The following is a 26,459-nucleotide window of genomic DNA, read 5'->3' on the forward strand; positions in this document are numbered from 1 at the left end:
TTGATGAGCTTCTTTGCTCCAATTACCAAAGGATTCTCTCGAAAAGGAGTTGACCTTGTTGAAACTTTGGCTTCAATTGCAACAAGTTTTGAGGTACATGGGTGAGATACCTATATTTACAATGTGTTGGATGATTTGTGTGGATAGTTGTTTGCACTACGAGCTTGGTCATTCAAGATGGATGATATTTGTGCATGTTGTCGCAAAATCTAGCAGCCTCGATGCAAAGCCTCACTAGGCAATGAGCCAGACCTTATGGCAACAATGATGAATGGTTGCCACTATCACCTCAGCAACCTTCCTCGTGCTCTTTAATGGAATTTAAACCACAAGGGAGGCTTCCCCAAATCACCTATAATTACCTTCTAATATGAGGGCTCAAGGTGATAAGTTTTTGAAGGTCTAAAGATGGATAGGGCACTTGGCAAAACCAAAGATGACCTAGGTTTTCAATGCTAAGATTCAAGCACTAAGGTTAGACCACTAGACATGTTGCTCTAAGTTAGGGTTATAATCAACGCATTCGTGTTCGTGTTCATGTTCATGTTCGAGTTCAGCGACTTTGAAGCTAAAGTTCAACAGTTAAAATTTTGATGATAAAGTTCAACATTAAGTTCGACATACTATATATATATATATGAGTTCAAATACATATGCCGAAAATAAAAATAACATTACCAAGTTGCCAACATGATTAATCATTAAACGAACGCAGTGACTTAGCCTACATGTCCCGATGGTTTCCTGATCTTCATGCTTTTACAACATGTGACTCACCCTATGAACCCATTATTTCATGAATTTTATAAATATATTAAAACTTGTATATCATTATATATAAATTCTTTTTACATATAAATATATTAAAATTTATATATATATAGACCATGTTTATTAAAAGTTATGTAAATAATTTTTTTACATACTACGACTTGGACATCTTTGCGTTGGCATCAGGCGGCTTCATTGTGCAGATCTCGACACTGTAGATTTCGATAGTCGTCTTTGCATTGGCGTCGGGCAACTTCATTGTGCAGATCTCGAGAAAGCAAATTTCGACAGCGACCAACTCACCATTGCAAACAACTAAACCAAAACAAGCAATGTTAGACATATTGTCATTCTCTGGACTCTAAGCTTCTCAAGTTGCAGAGTCACGAGACTAGTCACGACGCCAAATAAGGCTTCAAGAATCAATGGAGGTGACAGACAATAAAGAGAACTAGGAGTGGAATGCAACCAGTGTGGTGTTTAGAAATTAGGTTTTAGTCCAAGATTAAACCCTAGTCAAATTTTACTGAGGAATTTAAACGAATAAATTCAAATTTGTTTAAGGTTCTGTCAGGCCAGGGTAACTCCAGGATGAGCGGGAGAAAAGAACTGACGATCTTATTCATTAACTAACTCATGTTTATATACAAAAATAAAACGGATCAGTTCATCTTCTAGATGACTGTCCAGTTCACCCATCCGTTTCGGATTAGGTGTCAACATTCCCCCCCCTTAATCTGAAGGGATGTTGGTGAGTCCAAGCATCGTTCTGAATCTTTCAAGCTTTTCTCTTCCAAGCGCTTTGGTGAAGATGTCTGCAATTTGCCCGTTTGTGGAACAATGACGGAGATGGATTGTTTTGGCCTCAACATGATGTCGGATCAGATGATATTTAGTATTGATGTGCTTAGTACGATCATGGAACTTTGGGTTCTTGGCCAACTTTATTGCAGATGTGTTATCAATCATGAGTGGAGTTGATTGTATTTGTTTTACTTGCAAATCTTCAAGAATTTTCCTGAGCCACACAATTTCTTTCGTTGCTTCAGCTGCTGCCACATATTCTGCTTCTGTTGTGGAATCTGCTAGTACTGATTGTTTGCGTGATCTCCAGGAGATAGCTCCTGATCCAAGACTCATAGCATATCCTGAAGTAGATACCCCAGTTTCTTTGTCTCCATCGAAGTCTGAATCAGAGTATCCAATCAAGTTGAAGTCGTCCACCTGTGTATACTTGATTCCAAGGTCTTGAGTTCCCTTCAAGTACCTTAGAACTCTTTTTGCAGCAGACCAATGTCCCTCACAAGGCTTTTGCATGAACCTGGAGAGGATTCCAACAGCAAATGAAATGTCTGGTCTGGTAGTAGTGAGGTAGATGAGACTTCCTACAAGCTGTCTATACTTTGTTGCATCCTCAAATTCCTTTCCTTCAATAGATGTGAGCTTCAAGTTTTGTTCCATTGGAGTACAAAGGGGATTGCACTCTGTCATGCCAAATCTGTTTAACAAATCTCCAATGTATTTCTTTTGAGAAAGAAATATGGACTTTGGATGTTGGGTTACTTCAATGCCAAGATAGTAATGAACATAGCCCAAATCAGTCATTTCAAAAAAATTTCCTAATTCTTTCTTTATGGATGCAATATAGCTTTCATTGTTCCCTGTCATTAAAAGATCATCTACATATACCACAAGATATACAACTGTTTTGCCAACTTTCTTGACAAATAAAGTTGCATCATCAAGATCAAAATGTTTGAAGTTGAGTTTCAGAAGATGCTCAGTTAGTTTTTCATACCAGGCTCGTGGTGCTTGTTTGAGGCCATACAAGGACTTCACAAGTTTGCATACTTTGTGTTCATGTCCTTTCACAGCAAATCCTTCAGGCTGGGACATAAAAACATTCTCTTTTAGGTCTCCATTCAAGAATGCAGTTTTTACATCCATTTGATGGACTTTCCAACCGTTCTGAGCAGCTAGTGCAAAGAGTGTCCGGATGGTGGCCCATTTTGCTGTGGGAGCAAAAGTTTCCTCATAATCGACCCCTTCCTTCTGTGCAAAACCTTTTGCCACAAGCCTAGCTTTGTGCTTGTCAAGTGAGCCATCAGCTTTGTACTTGTTCTTGTAGACCCACTTGCAGCCAATTGGTTTGGTTCCAAATGGAGGATCAACCAGCTTCCAAGTGCCATTCTTTATGAGGGCATCATACTCCTTCTGCATCGCTTCTTTCCATTCATCATGAGAAGCAGCTTCTTTGAAGGAAGTTGGTTCAAAATCTGTAGACAAGTTCAATTCACAATCATAAGTAACATCCATATCAACAGGTGAATTAGAGTTATCTACATCACCTCCATCTTGTCGGTTTGTATTTCTGGTTCCTGTTTTTCCAATTTCATCAGGATGAACACTTTCAAGTGTCTTTGTCAGCCACTTTGGGGGACCTTTCTGAGATGGTCCAGGTTGTTCTGTTGATTGAGTTGGGACTGAATCAAGATTAAGTCTCCCAATTCTATCAATTACATCACTTAAAGCATCATCCGTTGTTGGAGTGTCATGCAGGGGAGATTGTTCTTCAGAAGGAGATTCCACATGTTGATCTAGTATAGGAATCCCCCCTTCAAGATGTGGAATCTGATTATCAAACTCTTGGAATGATTTCGGTTTTGTGAATCTATCCAAGCAATCAAGTTGCCGCTCAACAACACTGTCAGATTTGGATGATTCAAGAAAAATGACATCTCTAGATAAAACAAACTTTTTATTTACTTCATCATAGAGGCGGTATGCCTTAGATGTGTTTGAATACCCCAGGAAGATACACTTACGACTTCTAGCACCAAGTTTGTTTCTATGTACCTTTGGTATTAAAGCATAATAGGTGGAACCAAATATCCTGAGATGTTTTACCGAAGGAACATGTCCATACCACAATTCATAAGGAGTCTTGTTTCTTATAGCATTAGATGGACATCTATTCTTTATATATGCAGCACATAGAACAGCATCAGCCCAAAACATTGTCTTTACTTTTTTGAAGAAAAGCATGGATCGTACCATATTCAAGATTGTTCTATTCATTCTTTCTGCTACACCATTCTGTTGGGGATTATAAGGTACAGTTGTTTGATGTTTAATCCCATGTTGGCGAAGATAGTGTTCAAATTCATTTGATGTATATTCTTTTCCATTATCAGTGCGAATAGACCCAATATGTGATTGTGCATCATTTTCAATCCACTTATGAAAATTCTTGAATGTTTGAAAAGCATCAGATTTGTTCTTCAATAAATAAACCCAACACATTCTGGTGTAATCATCAATAAATGTCATGATATATTTATTTCCATTTGCAGAAGGAACAGGCATTGGACCACATAAATCTGAATGAATAAGTTCAAGCTTCCTATGTGCTCTTGAATGTGAATCATGAAAAGACTGTTTGCTATGCTTTCCTAGAATGCAAGCATCACATTGTTTATGTTTTCTAGGAATTGTAGGCAAACCAGCAACACCATTTTTCTTCAACAAGCGAAGACTATCATAGTTTAAATGTCCAAATCTAGCATGCCATAATAAACTTGACGGAAGTGTACCTTCTTCATGATGAGAAATATATGAGAAATGTTGTGCATGAGCAGAAGTTCCTTGCAGTTTAAGAAGTCTTTCTTCTTCTATACCCCTCATGACAAGTGAATGGTCAGATGCCTTTCTTACCTCAAGCTTTCCATCAAACATATGAATGGAGTGACCTTGCTGGCGGATGTGGACCAGGGACAGCAAGTTTCTCTTGAGCTGTGGGAGATATAGAACATGATCCAGAAGAAAGTCTGGAAGACCAGGCAGTTTAAGCCTGATTGTGCCAAGCCCTGATGGCTTGATTTTTGACTGATCTGCAAAGTATACTGCTCCATCAACATTGTCAGTGAAATCTTCAAAAAATTCTTTCCTATGAGTCATATGACAGGTTGCTCCTGAATCAAGCAACCAGTCATTTTTCGAAGAAGCAAGTGAAGCATTAAACAAATCTTCATTTACTCCAATGTTACATTGTGCCTCAATATAGTGAGCGGATTCAGGTGCTTTACCTTTGTCTGTGTCATCAGTTTTACCTTTCTGCTGATTTCTTCTCTGCTCAACTTTGTCCCATGGTAGCTTGCATGTAGAAGCATCATGTGATCCATTTCGTTTGCAGCGAATGCAATGCAGATCTGCCTTTTCTGCTTGAGAATGTCTGCCCCCCCTGCCTCTGAAGTATCTTCCTCTTCCTCTTCGTCCACCTCTTCCTCTTGTAGAATCTTGAGCAGGATGCTTTTCTTTATGAGCAAGGCAAACAGTTTCTTCAGAAGATTTAGGGACTGTTTTCTTTCCAAAGGCTTTCTCTCTTTCAGCAAACTTTTTCACAAGAGACTCAAAGGTTATGTCTTTAAGATTTCCATTTGCTTGTAAAGACTCAAGATAATTAGAGTAGGTAGGATAGAGTGCTTTGAGAAAGGCAATAAGAGAGATATCCAGCTCAACCTTAGTGGATTTAATATCATGCATTATAGACTTTATTTCAGATGCAAGAGCAAGGGGATCATTATTTTTTAGTTCAAGAGTGAAGAGTTTAATCATCAGCTGAACAACTTCAAGTGCAGAATGTGAATCATAAAGTTCTTTCAGCTTTTGTAAAGCTTCAAAGGCAGTGGAATAGGATGAAATATGACGACTTACTTCTTCATTTACAGATGCTGCGATCAATGCATAGGCTTTGCTGTTCTTGTTTTCCCAAATGACAAGTTCTTTATCTGATGTAGGCTGCACAGGGTCTTTGTCTTCTTCTCCGACACACACTCCTTTCCACAGCTCATTGTAGATGAGCGTGTGTTTTACCATTCGAGACCATTCTGAATAGTTCTCCTTGCCAGTGAGAACTATTCCTACCATAGAAATGATTGAATGCATTCTGTAAAAAAAAATATCTCTGCCAAAAAACTTCTGTTGAAAAAAAATCCTTATGCCATAGCCTTATGCATTTTATTTTTCTTCTAACATTTGCATCAGCATCACCATTTCTTATATCACTGCCACACTACTGTGTTTTGAGAAAAAAAAAAGGCGCTAAGGGATCTCTTCAACATATATCACTTCAATATATATCAATGCAAAAACTGTTAAAAAAAAACAGCGCAATATATAAAACTCCGCTCCAAGTATAAGCATGATATTGCATACTATAATATGAGTCACATACAATAACTTGTTCCGCTGCTGGATGACAGCTTGCACATTACAAACGTGTTATTCAAAGAAACAAGCCTCAAAACACCGTCAGGCACCACTTGCATAAAGCCTTGTCCATTCCTTGGCTGTTTCCACAGCCTCGACTTCGTTTGCTTTCCAGTGTTTGGCAATGTTTTCTGAAAGCGGATCATCAGGATTGGGAGCACTCAACAACGCTTGGATGCTCAGCAAAACTGTTCGAATTTGAAGAGCAGGGCTCCATTTATCCTTTAGAATGTCTAGACATATCCGACCTAGCTTATCAATATTTGGATGGTATATCTTTGTCAAAAATCGCACCTTTGGAGCAGCCAATATAGAAACGATAAAGAAATAATATAGCGTAGAGCAAACCTTCAACACATCAACGCTTCAGGCTTCATATCTTCTCCAGATGGGCCACATGCCTCCATGCGCTGGCTGTTCCTGGAGCGTAAAGATTGCAGTTGTAACGCCAATTGAATCAGAGATGAGGGGCGAAGTTGCAGATGCAAATGGTGCAGAGATTTGAGTCCTCGAAGAGGGAGACGAGATAGGCCTCCGGATGAGCAACGGACTGCGGTTTGTCGGGTTTGGGAGAACTGGCAAACGCCCAAGTTTCTCTCTCAGGTCCTCAGAGCATGTTAAGCTCAAATTCTCAGAAGAATATGGATGAGAGAACCATCAAATCGAATCTGTGAGAAGGTCAATCGTTCTCATCTGAAACGCGCAAGGGAGCTCTCAAAAACATAACCGATACATTCATGGATTCATGCGCAGAGAGGGGCAGCTCTGATATGTCAGGCAAACGTTTATAAAAAATAATGCGCAGAGAGGAGCAGCTCTGATATGTCAGGCAAACGTTTATAAAAAAATAATGCGCAATCTCTGGCAGTCAGAGAGCGCAGTCTCTGGCAGTCAGGCCAGGCAGAGGCAGAGCCAGGGAATCAAGGTCAGAGTAGCGCTCAGGACTGAGCAGCTCTCAGGACAGGAGTTACAACTATTTTAGGGACTGGGACCTGAGCTCTGATACCATGTCAGGCCAGGGTAACTCCAGGATGAGCGGGAGAAAAGAACTGATGATCTTATTCATTAACTAACTCATGTTTATATACAAAAATAAAACGGATCAGTTCATCTTCTAGATGACTGTCCAGTTCACCCATCCGTTTCGGATTAGGTGTCAACAAGTTCAACGAATTTTGAATTTCAACCTTGAAATTCGTTGAACCCAGTGACTTAGGTTAGGGTTTGGATGATCTTCAATAATATGGCATTCAATGTCAACCTTAGAAAAGGCCTTAAAATTATCTTCAATAAGAATGGGACAAGGACTTCATATAGAGGTTAAGGCTAGGCTAGGGGATATTTTTTATGGTTGTGAGATATGTAATTGCATAAACAGCAAAATAAAAGGGAGAAGTCAACCTATTAGGGCATGCTAGGCCATCCACTATGTAAGATTTTGCTTGTAGAAGATGCATAGAGGCTACTCCTATATCATCAACCACCCACATGCAATAAAACAACACTTTTATGCATAAATCAGACCTAAAACCCTAGCAATTGCCCTAGCCGTCTAGGAGAGAGAAAAAGGAAAAGGATTTTTATGAAGTTTTATGCTGACCAACACACTCTTTCACCAGCGCCTTATCCAACAAGGGTTAATGGAGTCTTTATGGCATGAATTTCCAAGAATATCGAAAGAGTAAGAGGGATGCCTTAGCACATCCACTTCGAAAATCATAGCTATTGCTCTTGTAAGGGGAGAAATTAAGTATAGGATCTCTACATAAAGAGTTTCCTTATAGGCCTTAATGAGGACAATTTCACATGAAATATTGAACCAAAATTTCAATAATGATAAACCATTTAGTCTTGGAACAATTAAAACCCTAGTTTAAACATTAAAGCATGCAAAATATCAATAACAAACAATAAACTTACAAAAATCCTCCACAAAGGCATTTCTTTCAATCCTGGAACAATGTCTCCAAGTCAAATCACATCCTTTAGCAAGTCGCATCCATAAATCTCACATTTTGCCCAATGTAGTGAAGAAAAACTAACTCGCACTCTTAGAGAGGAATAGAATATTGTGTGATGATAAAAAAACAAAATGAGGAGAGGCTCCATTTATATGAGACCTATCCCACTCATTTTTACATTAAATCAACAAATGAAGCCCTATTGACAAGTTGACTTTAAATGTTTCACAAGAACAAGGTTACAAGCCAACCTCATAGCCTAAAAAGTTAAAACATAACAAAAGTGCCATAAAATTCCACGTGCATGGGAAGCATGACTTCATCCTCCAAATGAACTCTTTAAGTCACCAAAAGGTGTGATATGAGCTAATGAGTGCTCCATACTCCAGAATGCATCTCAAGGATTATGTGCAAGCCTCCAAAAAGACTATGCCAAGATGTCGTGTCCATGTTGACCTACGTCAACCGCAGAGGAGTGAGAGAGGTGACATGGCACTCTTCTAACTCAAGCATTGGGGCTCCAAGTGATGTGCAAGCCCTCCCTTGTCATCTAAAGGATGAAAAAGCATCATCTAGGCCTTGGAACAAGTGATGCCCATCAAACGATGTTGAGGCCAGCTTGGGTGCATCCTAGGTCCATTGGGACATCATCAATATGTACAACACCAAGATTCATGGGCTCAACATTTTAGCATCTGGGGGTCCCCCGAGGTGTTAAGCATCATGTGGGGTCATCAAATAGCCCAACACTTTGCTCTAGATAAGCAACGTTATATCATCAAGGTCAATCTCTCTCTCTCTCTCTCTCTCTCTCTCTCTCTTTCTCTGCAATGAATGGTATGGCCTCTACTGCTCTACTGAGAAGGTGGGGCAATCACCTCAAGAAGCCTATGTTGTTGTGATGAGAACCACTTGACAAAATCCTCTCATGATCAAGTGAAATTCAACAATCATTAGGTAACCAATACCATGGATGCATCAAAGTAGACCATACTTAATGTTAGGGGCACAATAATACTTCACACAAAGATCACGTTCAAATATCTAAGTAGACCAAGTCTCGTATAAGAGTTCCCTCCTTATGCTAAGGATGGCCAAATGGATAACCTTATTAGGTGTTTCCATCCACAAAGGGAAGTGACAGGTCCCAAGTTAGCCCATCAATCCATAGGTGTGTGTGTGTAGATGGTGGCAACAAAGTGGGCATGACTTCAGGAAAAGGTGCCATAGCTAAGTGACCAACTAGTGGTGGTCCAGCATCCTAAGTATATTGAAATGAGGGAGAAATTATGGAGACATCAATTACCCCTTTCCTCGACCTGTTTTTTCCACCCCTCTGGTATGCCTTTTCTTCTTTATGGTAATGTTTTGATTTGGGTGCATAGCTTAGGAGCCCAAGCATGTTTTTCAAGAACCCTGTGATAGCCAATGAGGGGAGTAGATCTCATGCTAGGCTTTTGCCCACGTGCTAATTTTGTCCCAGCCATCTTTTCCATTTTATCTTTTTCTTTTATTGTGGCTTTCTTTTACTTTAACTTTCTTTCAACTGCATCGACCTCTAGGGCAAGGTTTTTGGCCCATACTCAAGGATGAGGATGAGAAGGTGTCAATCCCCAAGAGCAATGACAACCAGTCCGAGGAATGGAGATGGAATAACATGAAAGATGGAAAGTGGTAAACATGGCATACCATGGACATGCTACTTCAATCAGAGCCTCCCCAATAGTGTCCCTCTTAAAACCCTAAGTACTTAGAGGAGGTCCCACTGGTGTCTAGACTAGAGTCAAAGACTAACCTCCCAAGTGAAGTGAGAGAACAAAAATACAGTCAAGATCAGTCAATCATCCAGATCACCCCTTGATTCATATTAGTATGCCCAAAAACATTAAGTTAAAGCACATGATTACAAAATGGTTAAAGGCTAAAGTAGTTGTCAATGGATGACCCACCTTCCTTCAAGATGGAATACTAGATGGGAGGAAGAAATCTAATCGAAGCAATATGTGGAGGACCTATGGCATCATGTCATGTGCTAATCAAAAGGGTTGTTGGCCGACTAGTTGTCGGAGGAGGAGAAAATTTTCTCTTATGAGTTACCCACTTTTTGCTAGGTAACATAGCATATTTTTATCTTTATCATTTTGACAAACATGATACACTTGTCTTGCTCTTGTATTTAGATGTGATCATATTTGTAAGACGTCCTAAACAACTCATGATGTGGTGTCTAGAGATTTGGTCTTGAGAAGTTGATATGAAGGATGTTGCAGTTGGCAGGACATTAACTGTCCAGGGTTATGTCCCTCCAAATTCATAGGTGGTCAAGACCCCAGTAAAGGGAAAGTTTGAGATGATGTATTAGTATCTTGTTTGGTGAGATACAATGAAACCTCTAAAATTTATAGTAGCCTTCCAACATAGTGGAACATTGTGGTGAGTCGAGATGTGAAGTGCGATGAGTATGTGTTTTCCTTTAGATCACAAGTAACTCCTTCAATTATTCAAGAGAGTGAGGAGGTTGGTATTCCAGAGGTAGACTTGGATGGAGAATAATCAAATCTAGGTGTGGATGAGGAGAGCTTGAAGATGGATATGCCCTCACCTTGTACTCTAGCATGTAGGAAGTCAAGATTACTTACTCGAACATTGCAAGATGCCCAGGAGCATGTAGGAGCACCCATATCTTTGGTGAGATTGAGTATACTGCCCAAGAGATATGCCAACCATATTGCATTAGTTGAACTTCCATTTTTTAGTCTTCTAGTTGTTTTGGGGAGAAGAGAAGTGATGCCATGATAGAGAAGAATGATGTTTGGATGCAATTTCGTTCTAAGGGCCAATGATTGATTCCAAGACTATAATATGTTCATATTTGCAAATAGTAGATTTGGTTGAGATGTGGAGGGAGAAAAATGGTGTCTATGAAAACACTTTCCCTGTGAAGAGAAAATATTAGTTTTCAGGGTTACTCCAAAAGAGAGTAAACCATGCTTGAGAGTGCTTCATGTGATGTGGAGTGCATAATGTGTTAGCTACCTTTGGTTGCACCAAGATGGGCATACACATTAGAGATATCTTCCTCATGGATTGCTAATCCTTGTTAAAATTGGCAACTAAGGCCAAACTCCATGTGGGTCATCTTATTTATGGCAGTTGATATTTTTCCTAGATTCCTCTTATCGAGAGGTGTAGGGTTGATTTGATGATCATCCGATTCCGACAAGTATTTATGGAGATATGAATTTATTTGTATTTACTTGACAAATTGTCAAGGTCGGCCAGCAGCTAAATGTGTGGCACACATGCCCAGCAAATCATATAAGTACAGGTGAGGTTGATTCATTATCAACTCATCTCATCTCACTCATTCTTCTCTCTCTCCTTAGCTTTGGGTTACACAAGGAGTAGCTCACACGTGGGAAGGAGGACGTAGTAGGGCAAGGAAGACGTAGAAAGAAGGACGCAGACGCTGCAAGTCATCTCTTTGACCAAGCGTTGACTAGTCAAGAGTGCAGTTTTGGTGTCACTGCCTCTCCTAGGCAAGCCGCAGATTTTGGCACGCAAACTGAGGCAATCTAACCTCTGGTTTGACCAGCGTTGACTGCCCTAGTTTGGGGCAACAGGTTGACTTCAGTCAACAACAGTTTGATTGTGTTTTTGGGGTTGTTTATGGGTTGCTTATTCAGGTTGTTCGAGGACTAGATGACCAGGAAATTGACCAAGCATATTGGAGGTCAATTTCATCTCGTTTGACTAAGTTTGACTTTGTTGATCTAGGCTTTGCTACTATTGATATAAGATTACAAAATTCTGATTTTGTACTATTTCTCTCTACTAAACTATTGAAGATAAAAGAAGATTTGATCAAAGGGTTTCCCCGCATTAGGGTTTGTCCCTGGCTAGCCGCCACATCTTGTGTCTCTTGTCTTGGCTTGTTTTCTGTCGATCGTTTAATGTTCTATCTGCACTTTACTTAATGTATATGTGATTGCTAATCAGTGGCTAATAAGAAGAAAAGAAATAAACTGCTCTAAGCATAGAACATACCATAACTTAACATGGTATCAGAGCAGAGGTGAAGACAAAGCCCAAGCAAGAGCAAGAGCAAGAGCAATCACCGAAGGTTGGCAAGGCTATCCTAAAAACTTCATGGGGTCCTCAGCACTCTTCCCCGCCGAAGAAAAGCTCCGTGAGAAGTCTGACTATCACAGATGGAAGATGTCTCTTGATTTGACTTTAGAAGATCAGGAAGTGTTGGACCATGTGAGAGGCAATATCATTGCGCCTCCATCAAATGCATCTGCTGCTGCCAAAAGCAAGTGGACCAAGGGAGAAGTCAAAGCAAAGAAGATCATCCAAGACTCTATCGACAAGCGCCTGGTCGCCTATGTTTCCAAGCTGACCACCTCCAAGGAAATCTACGATACACTGGTGAGTTTATTTAAAGTTAATGATGCAAATCAAGTTTTGTTCCTTAGAAATAAGCTGAAGGAAATTAAGAAGGGCAAAGATGAGAGTATGAAAGCATATTTCTTAAGGATCACCGAGATCAAGAATGATCTCCTATCTATTGGGGAAGTAGTTCCTGACAGGGAAATGACTATCACAACTCTTGGAGGACTGCCACCTGAATGGTATATATTCAGGACTACTCTTCTCAACAATAATGTCATCCCAGGATTTGAGGAATTGATGGCTAGATGTATTCAAGAAGAAACAAGGATGGAAGAGCAAGAAATGCCCGCACTTAAAGGCAATCCCTCTGCCTTTTCTTCTCATGCTAAAAGAAGAAACAATTATGGGGTTAAATCCAAAGGAAAGGCTGGACCGAAGGATGGAAGAAAAGGACGATGTTACAACTGCAACAAAATGGGCCACTATGTGAGGGAGTGCCCTGATAAAAGGGACTCATACTATGACGATGACCAAAATCACTCTCAAGGCAATCAAAGGAATGGTAGGTCCAATGGTAGAGGTAAAAGAAATGTCGAAATCAAGGAAGAGGACAACCCTTCAAGAAGGAAAGAAACTTCAGGTATGAATCTAACGTTGCTAACAATAAGCAAGATGAATATTGTCTACCAGTGGCCCTCTCTACTACTGCTCCCCCAAACTCGCTAGGAAATTGGCTTATTGATAGTGGTGCCTCAAGGCACTTCACTAGTTACAAAGAAGCTCTCTCTATTCTAATAGAGAAGGAGACCAACCTGGAAATTGTTCTAGGGGACAATACAAAATATCCCATGAAAGGCGTAGGGAATGTCACTCTTCAATTGAATCAAGGTAATACAATTCATTTGCAAGAAGTCTTATATGTACTTAATCTCAAAAAGAACCTAGTGTCCGTGTCAGCAATGGAAGACAAAGGCTACAAGGTGACCTTCATCGATGGCAAGGTACGTGTATGGAAAAAGAATTTTAAAGAAGCTTTCACTCTTGGGTTTCGAGGCGATTCATTATATCAGGTCGGAGGAAGTCCACTGGGTGTCATGTCTTGTAACACATCACTTCAGTCCAAACTATGGCATCGGAGGTTTGCTCACCCTCGTTATAAAACTCTACCCAATGCAAGACAAATGGTGACAGGGATGCCCGAGTTCCGAGTAGAGCAAGGTGTATGTCTTGGATGTGCCAAAGGGAAGCTCAAAAGGGGACCATTCCCCTCAAGCCAAAGCAAGACCTCCGATATATTGCAGTTGGTTCACTTAGACATATCTGGTATGATGCCTGTGAACTCCTTGGGAGGATATTTATATTACCTCACTTTTACAGATGATTATTCTCGTAAGACTTGGATATACTTGTTGAAAAAGAAGGATGAAGTGTTCACTTGGTTTCGTCACTTCAAAGCCTTGATTGAAAATCAAATCGAAAAGAAGACCAAGATCTTAAGGACTAATAATGGGATTGAGTATGAATCCAATGAGTTCCATGACTTTTGCAAAGAGGCTGACATTAAGAGGGAGACTACAACACCATACTCCTGAGCAGAATGGTGTGGCGGAAAGGAAGAACCGTTTGTGGAAGCTATCTGTGCTATGCTCCATGATCAAAGACTTCCGAAGTTTCTATGGGCCGAAGCTGCGAATACCGCCGTATATGTGCAAAACTGATGCCCTCATCAAGCATTGGGTTCCAAGACTCCCGAAGAGATGTTCACTGGTAAGAAACCTAACGTATCTCATTTTAGAATTTTTGGAAGTCCTGTATATTTTCATGTGCTGAAGGAGAAAAGGAATAAACTGGGTGCATCTGGAAAGAAAGGAATCTTCGTGGGTTATAGCAAAAATACTAAGGGCTATAGAATCTATGTGGTTGGTCAAAGGGAAATCGAGATTAGCCATGATGTCCCCTTTGATGAAGATATGGCTCTTAGCAAAGTTGACAATCTTCCTACTCAAAGGGGATCTAAAGAAGCTGACACCAGGGAACCAAAGGAAAAGGAAGATGAGACGATGCCTGATGTGGAAGAACCTATGGATCCTATTGATCCCCCTCCGCAAGAGCCTTCCTCTTCTAGGAAAAGGCCTTCATGGCTTAAGGGGACACTTGATGATGTTGAAGGACACATTGCACCCACAGGGACTTTCCGGGAAAGTAAGAAGCCGGCCAAGAATCAGGGATAGTTGACCATCATGAGCACAATCATCCAAAATGAGCCTTCATCATTTGCAGAAGCTGTCAAGCATCAAGTATGGAAGGATGCTATGACTGAGGAATATGAGTCCATCATGAAAAATGATGTCTAGGATGTGGTCCCCAGACCCCAGGGCAAAGCAGTTGTCACTTCGAAATGGCTTTATAAGATAAAGCATGCAATTGATGGAAGTGTTGAAAAGTATAAGGCTCGTTTTGTCGCTCGTGGCTTCTCTCAGAAGGAAGGTATAGACTATGACGAGATATTTGCACCTGTTGCCTGATATACCACCATCCACTCGATCATAACCCTTGCTGCTTCGCAAGGATGGAACCTACATTAGATGGATGTCAAGGCCGCGTTCTTGCATGGTTCAATCAAAGAGGAAGTCTATGCAGAACAACCCGAAGGATTTTAGATTCATGATCAGGAATCTCACGTGTGCAGGTTGAAGAAAGCCCTCTATGCGCTGAAGCAAGCACCCCGAGCGTGGTATGAGAGGATCGATAGCTACCTGATGAAGTTGGGATTCACTAGGGGTGAAGACGACCCTAACCTTTATTTTAAGGTTGAAGATGACAAAACTTTCATACTGGTGTTGTATGTTGACGACCTGTTTCTAACAGGTGCAGAGCCCCTCATTCACAAATGTAAAAGTGAGTTGGCTTCTGAGTTTGAGATGAAGGACCTAGGACTGATGCACTATTTCCTAGGACTGCAAGTCTGGCAGAAACCAAGGGAGATTTTCCTATCTCAAGGAAAATATGTGGTGAAGATATTGGAAAGGTTCAGTATGGTGGATTGCAAACCCGTGACTACCCCGATGGAGCTTGACTTCAAGAAGTTAAGCGGTAGTGCTGCCGGACCTGTTTTACGAAATGCTACCATGTATCGTCAACTCATCGGAGCATTGATGTTCTTGGTGAACTCCCGTCTGGATATATGCTTTGCAGTCAACACGTTGAGTCAACATATGGTTGAGCCTCACCACACACATTGGATTGGTGCCAAGAATCTGTTGAGATATCTTCGTGGCACAATCACACATGGTTTGAGATACACTGTCGGAGATGTGAGACTACATGGATATACCGATGCTGATTGGGCAGGTAGTGTGGTGGACCGAAAGAGCACTTCGGAGTGTTGTTTCTCTTTGGGATCTGCCTCGATATCCTGGATGAGCAGGAAGCAGAAGTCGGTGGCTTTGAGCATCGCCGAGGCAGAATACATTGCTGCTAGTTTGGCCTCTTGTGAGGCAGTCTAGTCGTGGAAGCTCTTCAGTGAGCTGTTTGGATTCACATTGGATACTACCGTGATCCTATGTGACAACCAGAGCGGGATTCGTTTATCAGAGAATCCCGTATTTCATGATCGCTCCAAGCACATCGATATCAGGTACAACTATATCCGGGATATGCTACAGCGGGGAGCAATAAGGCTCCAACATATCTATACAGATGAACAGGGCGCCAACATTTTGACGAAGCCCCTGGGAAAGGTCAAATTCTTGACTTTCCAAGAACGACTTGGTGTCTTTGAGAGACCCTCTTATGAGGCTTGCGTATGATGCATATATTGAGCTCTGGGAGCTCCAGGGGGGCGCAGGGTACTTCTTGGAGCAACATGCGACCACAGGGCGACTCACCATCCCCTGGTGGTGTGCTATGTACAAGGTGAAAGATTCAACCTTCCCCTGTGACACCCCGTGGCGAATGTGGGACAAGACGATTAGTTCTCCTGTGGGCCAGGATGATTAGTTCTCCTGTGGCGACTGTTGGACAAGATGATTCGTTCTCCTATGGATAGGATGATTAGTTCTCCTGTCGAGGCATCCTACCCATGCAGTCTGGGACTCATGGGAAGTACCTCTCATCTAATCAATGAGTAGGGAAATGGGGTTAGGGACCATTAGTAATACTATCAATGGATGCATCGTTGTATCTACCGTACTCCCTATGCTAAGATGACCTCCATTGATCTGGGATCAGTGAGAGTGGTTGACACACTCTGAGATTGACTTCGAGTCAGTGGAGGATGGTATGATATATCCTCGATCATTTCTTCTTCTTCATAGTTCAGCAAAGCAGAGCCAAGTAGTGCAAGGCAGTGCATTTGATGGCTGGGACAGTACCGACAGTCAGACGGATTAGCAGATGGAGTTCTCCCTAGTTGAGAGGGAGTGTTAAAATTGGCAACTAGGGCCAAACTCCATGTGGGTCATCTTATTTATGGCAGCTGATATTTTTCCTAGATTCCTCTTGTCAAGAGGTGTAGGATTGATCTAAAGATCATCCAATTCCGACAAGTATTTATGGAGATATGAATTTATTTGTATTTACTTGACAAATTGTCAAGGTCGGCCAGCAGCTAAATGTGTGGCACACATGCCCAGCAAATCATATAAGTACAAGTGAGGTTGATTCATTATCAACTCATCTCATCTCACTCATTCTTCTCTCTCTCTCCTTAGCTTTGGGTTACACAAGGAGCAGCTCACACATGGGAAGGAGGACGCAGTAGGGCAAGGAAGACGCAGAAAGGACGTAGAAGTTGCAGGTCATCTCTTTGACCAACATTGACCAAGCATTGACCATTCAAGAGTGTGGTTTTGGTGTGGCTGCCTCTCCTAGGCAGGCCGCAAATTTTGGCACGCAAACTGAGGCAATCTAACCTCTGGTTTGACCAGCATTGACTGCCCTAGTTTGGGGCAGCAGGTTGACTTCAGTCAACAACAGTTTGACTGTGTTTTTGGGGTTGTTTATGGGCTGCTTCTTCAGGTTGTTCAAGGACTAGATGACCGGGAAATTGACCAAGCATATTGGAGGTCAATTTCATCTCGTTTGACTAAGTTTGAGTTCGCTGAACTCGGGTTTGTTGCTGCTGATATAAAATTACAGATTTCTGATTTTGTACTATTTCTCTCTGCTGAACTATTGAAGATAAAAGAAGATTTGATCAAAGGGTTTCCCCGCATTGGGGTTTGTCCCTGGCTAGCCACCACATCTTGTGTCTCTTGTCTTGGCTTGTTTTATGTCGATCGTTTAATGTTCTATCTGCACTTTACTTAATGTATATGTGATTGCTAATCAGTGGCTAATAAGAAGAAAAGAAGTAAACTGCTCTAAGCATAGAACATACCATAACTTAACAATCCTGGACTTGATGCTTATGTGGTACACTTCCTTAAGAGATTGGAAAATTGTGTGGCTTGTTGACATTCTTCACAAGGCATGCACATGAAGGATTTTGGTTGCTTGTTTGGGAGGAAAACCCATTTGAAGGAGGCGCATTAGGGATCTAAGATGAGGGTGTTGAACCCTAGGTAACATAGGGGCACTTGTTAGTTGAACCCCAGGTAACATAGGGACACTTGTTTGCTTGCATGGAGGCTTGTGCTTGAGTCAAGGACACTCAAATTAAGGAGAAATCATGTAATTTTGGTGGACTCAAAGGTACACATGCCTTCAGAGGGAGCATTGGAGCAATGAAGTCCTTTGAAGGAGGAGCATTGGACACTTCATGTGCAGAGCTCACCTTGGGACCCTTGCTTTGTGGACATGCATACCTTGGAGTTTGGCATGTATCACTTAGATTCAGAGCACTTCACATGTAGAGCTATCTAGTGATTAGTTAGGTCACTTGTGGACATTGTCCACTTTGTTATTGTTTCCCTCCCTCGCCTTTCATATAATTAAAGGGAGCAATGAGTCTTTTGCTTCGATCACGTTGATCAAATCATTATATTAAAGATGTGAGAGCTAAATCAAACTTGTCTCTTTCACTTGTACTCTTCTTCACTGTACTTTGTTCTCTTTGCCTTGAGTGCTAAGGTTCTTGAGTTAAATCAAGAAAAAGACTAGGGTTAGGGTTTTCCCTGAAAAGACATGGGAAGATAAGGATTGGGAGAAACCCTAGATAGGAAGCACTTGTTATTGTACTTGTTGTGAGAGAAGATTGGGAATTTGTGGCATCTGGAAACCCCAGTTCAACTTGGAGTGCTTGGTGTGGAGAAAATACAGGGACAGTATAGGTGCCAAGGATAGGTGCCAAGGAGGACATGTCAATTTGTATGCTAGCTTGTTGTGGATCTTTGGTGGAACAACCAACTTTGGTTGGAAGCGATTCCTATCTAGGAGGAGTTGGTGGCTAGGGTTTTCTCATTGTTTCCCTAGCAAAGGTTTGGAAAGCATGACTTGTACCAACTTGTATGAAGCTATCGGTATGTACTTATAACTTCATCTTAGATATATATGAAACATGTTTCGCTGTCCAAACTTTGTGTACTTGCAGATCTGATTTTCAGCTTATGTTATCATTGTGATTGGGTAGTTTCAACTTTCAACTTTCTAGTGTTAATTATGCATGTTGATTTGACATAATATTGAACAAATTTTTGTTTAAAGAATTGACAAACACATGAAAGGTAACTGGGCAGATTTATGGCTGTAATAAATCTGCTATAATAAGTTATTTTCAGATCTGGTTTATGTTGGGAAGTCTGCCCTAAGGGCTGGAAACATTGTTCCATTGAAGTACACATGTTTGGTATTTATTTTTATGAATTTCCTTGTGTATTTGGTTGAAAAGTGAATTACATGCCACCATAAATTATATTTCAGATTCAGCTCTCAGGCTGAAAGTTCACAAGAAATAGATCCAGGGGACCTCAAGGTTGAGGTGAAACTTATGAATTTGCATTAATTGCAGTAAAAGGAAATTTCAACAATCAAAAATTTCATTTCCATGGATTCTCAGTGCTCTTCAACTTGTATCATCCTTTCTCCTTTGTCAGTTCTAATTTCAGCGCACATGCAACCCATCTTGAACTTTCTTGATAGTGGAAACCTCAAGGCTGACAAACCATAAATGATAAGCCATGTCCATGAATAATTTTGTTTTTTGCTAGATGCCATTTGGTTGGATTCTTCTTTCATTTCTTGAAGAGTAAAGATTTACTAAAACAAATGAAGCTTTGTCCAGAAGCCATTTTACTGCATTTGCTTCAGCTTGATAATTTCTTAGCATATTCTAAGATAATTTTATTGAACATGGATTATACTTTCATCACATAGAAACCTAAGGGAATCAGAGATCTGCTTGAGTATGAAGCTACTGACATAACTTGGCCCAGCCATTCTTCTTATCTTCATGGGCATTACTGGTTTTACTTTAGCCATGATAATTTCTTAGCATATTCCTAGATAAATTTGAACATGGATTATACTCTCACCAGTTGGAAACCTAAGAAGGAAATCAGGATCTGCTTGGACACCAAGTCATTGACATCACTTGGCCAGGGCATTACATTTATCTCCATGGTAAAAAATTGACTGTCATAATTTCTACAGAAATATCGTAAGTATGGGGAAATTTCAGAAAATGTTACATCATGTTTGCATTTATTGCACCTAAGAACAAATAAAATTTAGATCTTTGTCCCTTTTTTAAATAGATTTTCTGAAAGTCACTTCACATCTTCTACTTTCAATCATTAAGTTATTTTCCCCCAAGGAAAACCTGGCAGCTAAGTCACCTGACACAATGACATGACACAGAGGACACAGAAATATGATGTCCAACACATGACACAGCGACCCCAGAAACAAGGTACAGCATGCATATATATATATATATATATATATATATTACACATACAAAAATGAAATATAAACATAAAGATTCAAATTTTGTTATAATTTAGAAACTATAACATTCACATGATATAAATTCAATCATACCACTAGTTACTATTTAGTACATGCTAGTATTACATCAATGATGATCAAATGACAAACACACAAGAAATTAGAACCATAAACCACATTTTTTTCATTGAGTCATCAAAATCAAAATGTATTACATAGACACTAAGTCACTACTACAATAGGTGGGAATGCCAATGCCAAATACAAAATAAGGTAGATACTAGATCCGTAGATGGAGGAATCCCATAGATCTTTATTGTCAGTATCATCTAAAATTTAAATCAACATCACTACCACTGATCTTTCCTCCATCCTCCCCCTCTCCTCTAGATCCAATCCAATTAATGCATCTGCTGGAGTGGAGGATGACCCTTCAAGAGGATCACCATCATCATAGGTGATCATCACTAGCATTGGTTCGTTAAGATCCAAGTTGGCGAATCCCAACTCAACATTGTTGTCCAAACCCATAGCATCAGGAAACACATCCAACATCTTTGTCTTTCCTTCAACCACTCCTCCCTCTCTGTAAACACATCCCACATCTGTTCATTGACAAGACCTGTCCTTAACCCAGGACATGTGTCCTCATGAACACATGGGATTTGTGACACGTGACCCCCTAGGGGCATGTCAGTTGACTTAGACTAGCAGGGAATCCCAAGGTATGCTTCCCCATGTTCGTTAATGACATCCCTTGTAAACCCATTGATGTATACCAGTTCACCTTGCCTAAGGCGATTCAAACTATGCCCCTGCCAGTACCGATCTAGCTATATGCAGAGTAACAGTGAAAACAACCAGTTGAGCTAACCCCTTGTGTTTTCAATCATTAAGTTATTGAGTATATCGCAAAAAAAAAGTCAACAGTTAACCAAATCATTACTAGTAGCCACTAAACATAATAAAGAGGCTACATGGTAGTCCAAGGTATTCTCACAATTTGATCAGTTAAGTTTCTCCCCTCATCAAATTGTTACTACCTCATAGGCACAATTAGATGTACGGAAGTACTTAGTCACCTAAGGATTAACTATAAAGGAGATGTATAACTAAGTGATGGACGGGAATAAAACAGCTCTATGATAATCTTTAACGGTACTGTGCATAAGCTGAAACCAGAATACCATAGACGTAAATGAGAATGCAAACGAGAGCACAAACATATAAAGAGACAAGAACACATTTATTTGGTGACTGAAAGACAAAATCCCAATGATAAAGTCCTCTAGCAATTACAATCTATTCTATTTTTGCCCAATTTGCTTCATTTCCAATTCTAGATAACATGCAGCTTCTCTCCTCCCATCTACTACCTGCAAACCCACTTCTCCCTTATGCTACCCATGGACCTTCTACTATCCACCACCCCTCTGCTACTACAAGCCCTCATATGCTTCTGATCACTCCCTTCCCTTCCCGTCTGGTAGCCACATGATCTCCTCTACTACCAACAACCCATTCCCTTCCATTTACTACCCACGACCCTTCTGAGCACCTGTTTCATGTCCTTTGTGGTTGTAAATGGATGCTCACAAGGTTTTAGGCAGGCAGTCATGACGACTACTCCTGAGCAGCTACATTTCCAAGTCCCCACTATTCTTTTCACCGTGATTTAAATCACCATGCATTCAGAAAAGATTATCAAACCAGGTTTCATTTTAGAGAATTGAAGATACAAGAGAAACCAGCTTTGAAGGCATTGTGGACAGAATTTTGATATAATGATCAAACTTCATATTCTGGTCACAAAGAAATTACTGCAGAACTTTACAGCCAACTCCAAGCACAAGATATGAAGATCAGTGATCTCCAGCATGTGCAAACACAAACACCTCCAGCTGAAGGATTACAACATCCTCAAATTGAGCTATATCAGATATTAAGAGCAAACACACTGAAATTTTCCTTCAACAGGAGAACCTAAAGAATGGAACTGTGGCTTGCCAACACAGCAAGTTGATGAACACAGTTCTTGGGTGCAAGTGATTAAGGGGAGAAAGCCCCCCTATCATTGAGCTTGTTTCCCAAATGAAATTTGGAGAGGAAAAATCAAGGCAAGAAAAGTAACATGACCTTAGAGTTCAATACCTTCCAAGAAATACAAATCTCTTGCAAACTAGCCACAACTTCATAAATGACACACTAGACTTAAAAGCATAACTCATGATATAGTGGCTAGCATGATAGACAGATAGACAGTGTATGGCTGAGTTTGATGATCAGGAAGAAATCATTAGAAAACACAACCCTGAACCTGGTTGAGTTTTGGCCAGAGAAGTTCAATATTTTGCTCTTTATATGCTACTTCCTGATCCCGTAGAGCAGGTATGTCAAAGATGCCATGATGGAGCAGTGCCCTTCCAGCTTTGTGGAGACAGTTTCAAAACCTACCATGAGATCAGTGACTCATTCCATGCATGCGGTTGATGGGAGTATTGAAGAGTTCCAGGACATGTTTGATGTCAAAGGACTCTCTAAGAAAGAGGGACCTGACTTTAATGAGACACTAGCTCCACTTGCCGGAGGATTCTCTCTGACAGAGGAAGTTGCTCTTATTGAAGTCTTTGCTTCAATGGCTGAAGGGTGCAGGCTACTTTGAAAGTTCAGTTTTGAACCTTATAAGTTATGTCCTATATTTTCAGTATGATGTGAAAGATGACGTTGATATTATTGAGGTCTTTGCTTCAATTGCTGAAGGGTGCAGGTTATAGGTTTGAAAATTCAGTTTTGAACATTATGTCCTATATTTTCAGTATGATGCGTTAGTAGATTAGTTTATTCAGAATTTTCAGTCTTGATATTTCGTTAAATTTTCTGTTTTAGCTGTTAGAGTTTTCTGCCTACAGAACCATCCCACAATGGTCTGAAAATTTAACGGCTCTCAGTCAACACCTATTTTTCCTGATAATATCAATAGATTTAGAATTATTTACAGATTAAAAAAAACTATACACCCAAACAAAAGATGATTATAAAGAAAAACCTTGTATTTATTTATCCCAATTCCCTCATAGAAGAGACATTTTCCTCCTGTTTTAATCAACAAATGTGATGACTAAATTCATGCAAAAACCATGCACAGAGGTTTGGTTGGATTCATGCTCATAATTAGATCCTTTACCTGTCTGACTGCTCCCGCAGTAGATGAGATTGTTACAGGCTGGAAAAAAGCATGATTGTATCTCAAAACCGAATAATTCTAAGCAGCAAGCATAAAATAATTTTTCCATTCAATTACAACATGAATCCCAAGTGGACATTAATTGATACATGTTAGTCAGGAGAGACCATAGAACTCTGTCCATCATTCCTTCCAGGGTTAGGATTCTATCACGTTATTGTTTCAACATTATTACCAATCAACCTATCAAGGATCACGCTTTGGGGTTCTGTCCACTTGAATTTCTCCATGAAATGTGTTACATAGCTCTTATGATAATATAATCTTTATTTTAAAAAACAATAATTCTTCATCAGCAACTAAAGGATTTTTCTACAAAGATATACAATAGGAATCTTCTAACACAGGTTCACTCTAGATGTGTACTTGAATAACCCTGAACAATTCACAAAATCTAAGAGACTCCGATTAAAGACAAAAGTCAATAATTAGTAATGAGACATCCTTTTTAAATTCTGACAGAATTTCCAATGGTCTACAACACAAAAGAAACATCAACTTGATTTTAGTTTTGCATATGTTACCCATTTACTTGGCCTGAAAATTCATGCCAAAGAACAGTGGGAAACCTACTAAAGTCATTTGCAATCTCAAATTTCACAGCATACACCGGAAAACATTAGATCAGACTCTAACAACTCACTTGTATTTGTACGTTCTTCCTTCCATCTATTCATTAATTCCAGACTTTGAAATGAACAATTTTCCCATGATCTAAAAATATTCCTTCAATAGCACCATTGCCATAAATTACATTGGTTTTAGCAGCCCTGAAAGGAAAGATCCAACACAGTTCAGAGTCCAAACTCAGATGGATAAAGTCAACATTAGAGTCTGATCCAAGGTTTCCTCCAATAAGTTCAATGCTGATATTTTGATTTAACTTGAGTTTCTGAGCAGTTTAAGTTTAAGTCTTGTTTGTAATTGTATTGCTTAAATAATGTGATTCATTGATCTCATACTGCATCAGTACAAGTCAATTGGGTTTCAGTGGCCTTTAAAACAGTGTTACACGGGGATGTGTCCCCCAGGGTCGGGTGCACGCACCCCTCACACCCCATGCACACGGGACGGGAAGTCCACTGGAGGTGCGTTTCCCCATGCACCCTTTTTGGGGAGTCTTGGGGAGACGCAAGGGGGTGCGTTTCCCCAGTGGGGGACGAGACTCCCCAAAAGGGGTGAATCTGGGTGTCCCCCTTCAAAAATTCAGTATTTAGTATATAGTATACAGTAATGTACTAGTATGTTTTGCCTTCAATTTAGATTCTAGAATGATATGGACCAGTGTATTTGAATATTTCATTATTGAATCTCATGTTATGGATGAATAATGAGTATATCATTTGAATGATGTATGTATCAAAATGAATGATGAGGATGGATCAATGTATGTCATTATTTAATTCGATTATGATTTTAAATTTTACGTGTGGATCAAAATTCAATTTTCAATGTATTGGTATCCATATTACTAATAATCTACTTAATAGTTATGGTTTCATTATTGAACAATGAATATGAACTTGGAAGTATATATATATAATTTGTTGTGGTCAAGAGACATGACTATTGGGCTTATTGAGCCAACATTTAGGTGAGGCAGACCTTGCAAAGGAGAAAGAAAAATTCAAAATCATACTTCTCCTTAGCCAAATTTGATGATCTTTATATGGATTTTGGTTCTCTCAAAAAGAGGAATTCAACGGAATGATTATCTCCCTCAACTGAGCTGGCCAAAGTGGAATTTGGCCGTAGTTGCCAAATTTAACAAAATTAAACTCTAATTCTGCTCTATAACAAGCCGAAACTGCTTTAGCAAAATTGCATCAGTTCTTCACCAAATGAAATGCCCTAAAGCCTCTTGCACAAAACGAAGTTATGCCCTAATCTTGGTCCCTGTAATTCGTCAAATACAGATGTACGCCAAAAAATGCCCTAGCAAAACACATACAGTTCTTTTCCGAAAATACTCCCTGAAGCTTTATTATCCAATTGTAACCCGACAAAACACGGATGCAATGAATCAAAGAAATATTTGACAGACATGTATAATAAGCTTGTTCCGATCAGAGATCAGATTCTTCATTTCATTTTGGATCTCAGTCAAAAAGATAACACAAATGTATAAATAAAATAACATTAAAAACCATGAGGATCTATATTAAACATACCTTGGTCTGACGCGGTTTTAAAATCTTGCTCCAACCCTTAGACATGAACGGGATCGAACACTCGACCAGCAATCCTGTTTTTTCTCGAAACCCATCTGAGATCAAATCTCATTCTTTATTGATCCGGTAGCCAGGAGGCCAATAGCTCGACACTGTGATGATGAGTCAACATCTCAGCATTGTTAGGACTTCGACATTTTGCAGCAGATATGCATTGTGATGTGAAATTGACTTCAAAAGCAATCAATCCAGACGAACTCGGGGAAATTGTTAGAAAAAGCCTTTCTGCCAGAGAAAAATACCTAGAAGCCTAATGGTGGAAAGTCATGAAGTTAACAAAAATTTATGGACTGGGCAGCGAAAAGCGACTCCAATAATTTACAGAGTTCATCATTATGTGTTTTAGTCGGTAAAGAACTTTTGGTAAAACTTGTTTTCTTATTTCAGGCTTTGCAGTCAAATTTTAGCGGGCACGATCGTTGTTTGTTTGGCACCCATGGGATTGGTGGCCGTACATGGTGAAAGCGATTATTCACTTTCCAATCGTCTTAGAGTTACTAAGTATTGATAGGTATTATTACAAAGTGAGCAGGCATGAATTAGGAGAAAAATTATATTTTCTAAATTGAATAGATTTAAAATTAAGATATCTTTAAATTAGGTCATTAATATTTTTTAATTTCCCTCTGTCTTTCATGTTATTGTTTAATTATTTTGTGAGATTCCTTACCATGTTTATGTTTAGGATTGTAAAATGCATGT

At 39.9% G+C, this 26,459-nt stretch overlaps 1 protein-coding gene across 2 annotated transcripts in view; it reads right to left on the minus strand.

The window, feature by feature from the left end:
• The window catches only part of LOC149249853 (muniscin carboxy-terminal mu-like domain protein), a 46,043-nt gene extending 19,895 nt beyond the window's left edge, over positions 1 to 26,148 (minus strand). The window contains exons 1-2 of one of the 2 annotated variants that reach the window (XM_089458803.1): positions 26,000 to 26,148; positions 25,698 to 25,849 (exon numbers count right to left, since the gene is read on the minus strand). The gene's annotated coding sequence lies outside the window, so the exon portion shown is untranslated. Of the gene's footprint in view, positions 1 to 25,697 lie in introns of both variants that reach the window. The other variant, XM_089458802.1, reaches the window with a different exon arrangement.
• Between the last annotated feature and the right edge of the window lie 311 nt (positions 26,149 to 26,459).

The sequence above is a fragment of the Pinus tabuliformis genome, chromosome 7 (genome assembly GCF_031772625.1).
Source record: "Pinus tabuliformis cultivar Carrire ecotype Pingquan chromosome 7, CPIR1, whole genome shotgun sequence".
Lineage (NCBI taxonomy): Eukaryota > Viridiplantae > Streptophyta > Pinopsida > Pinales > Pinaceae > Pinus > Pinus tabuliformis.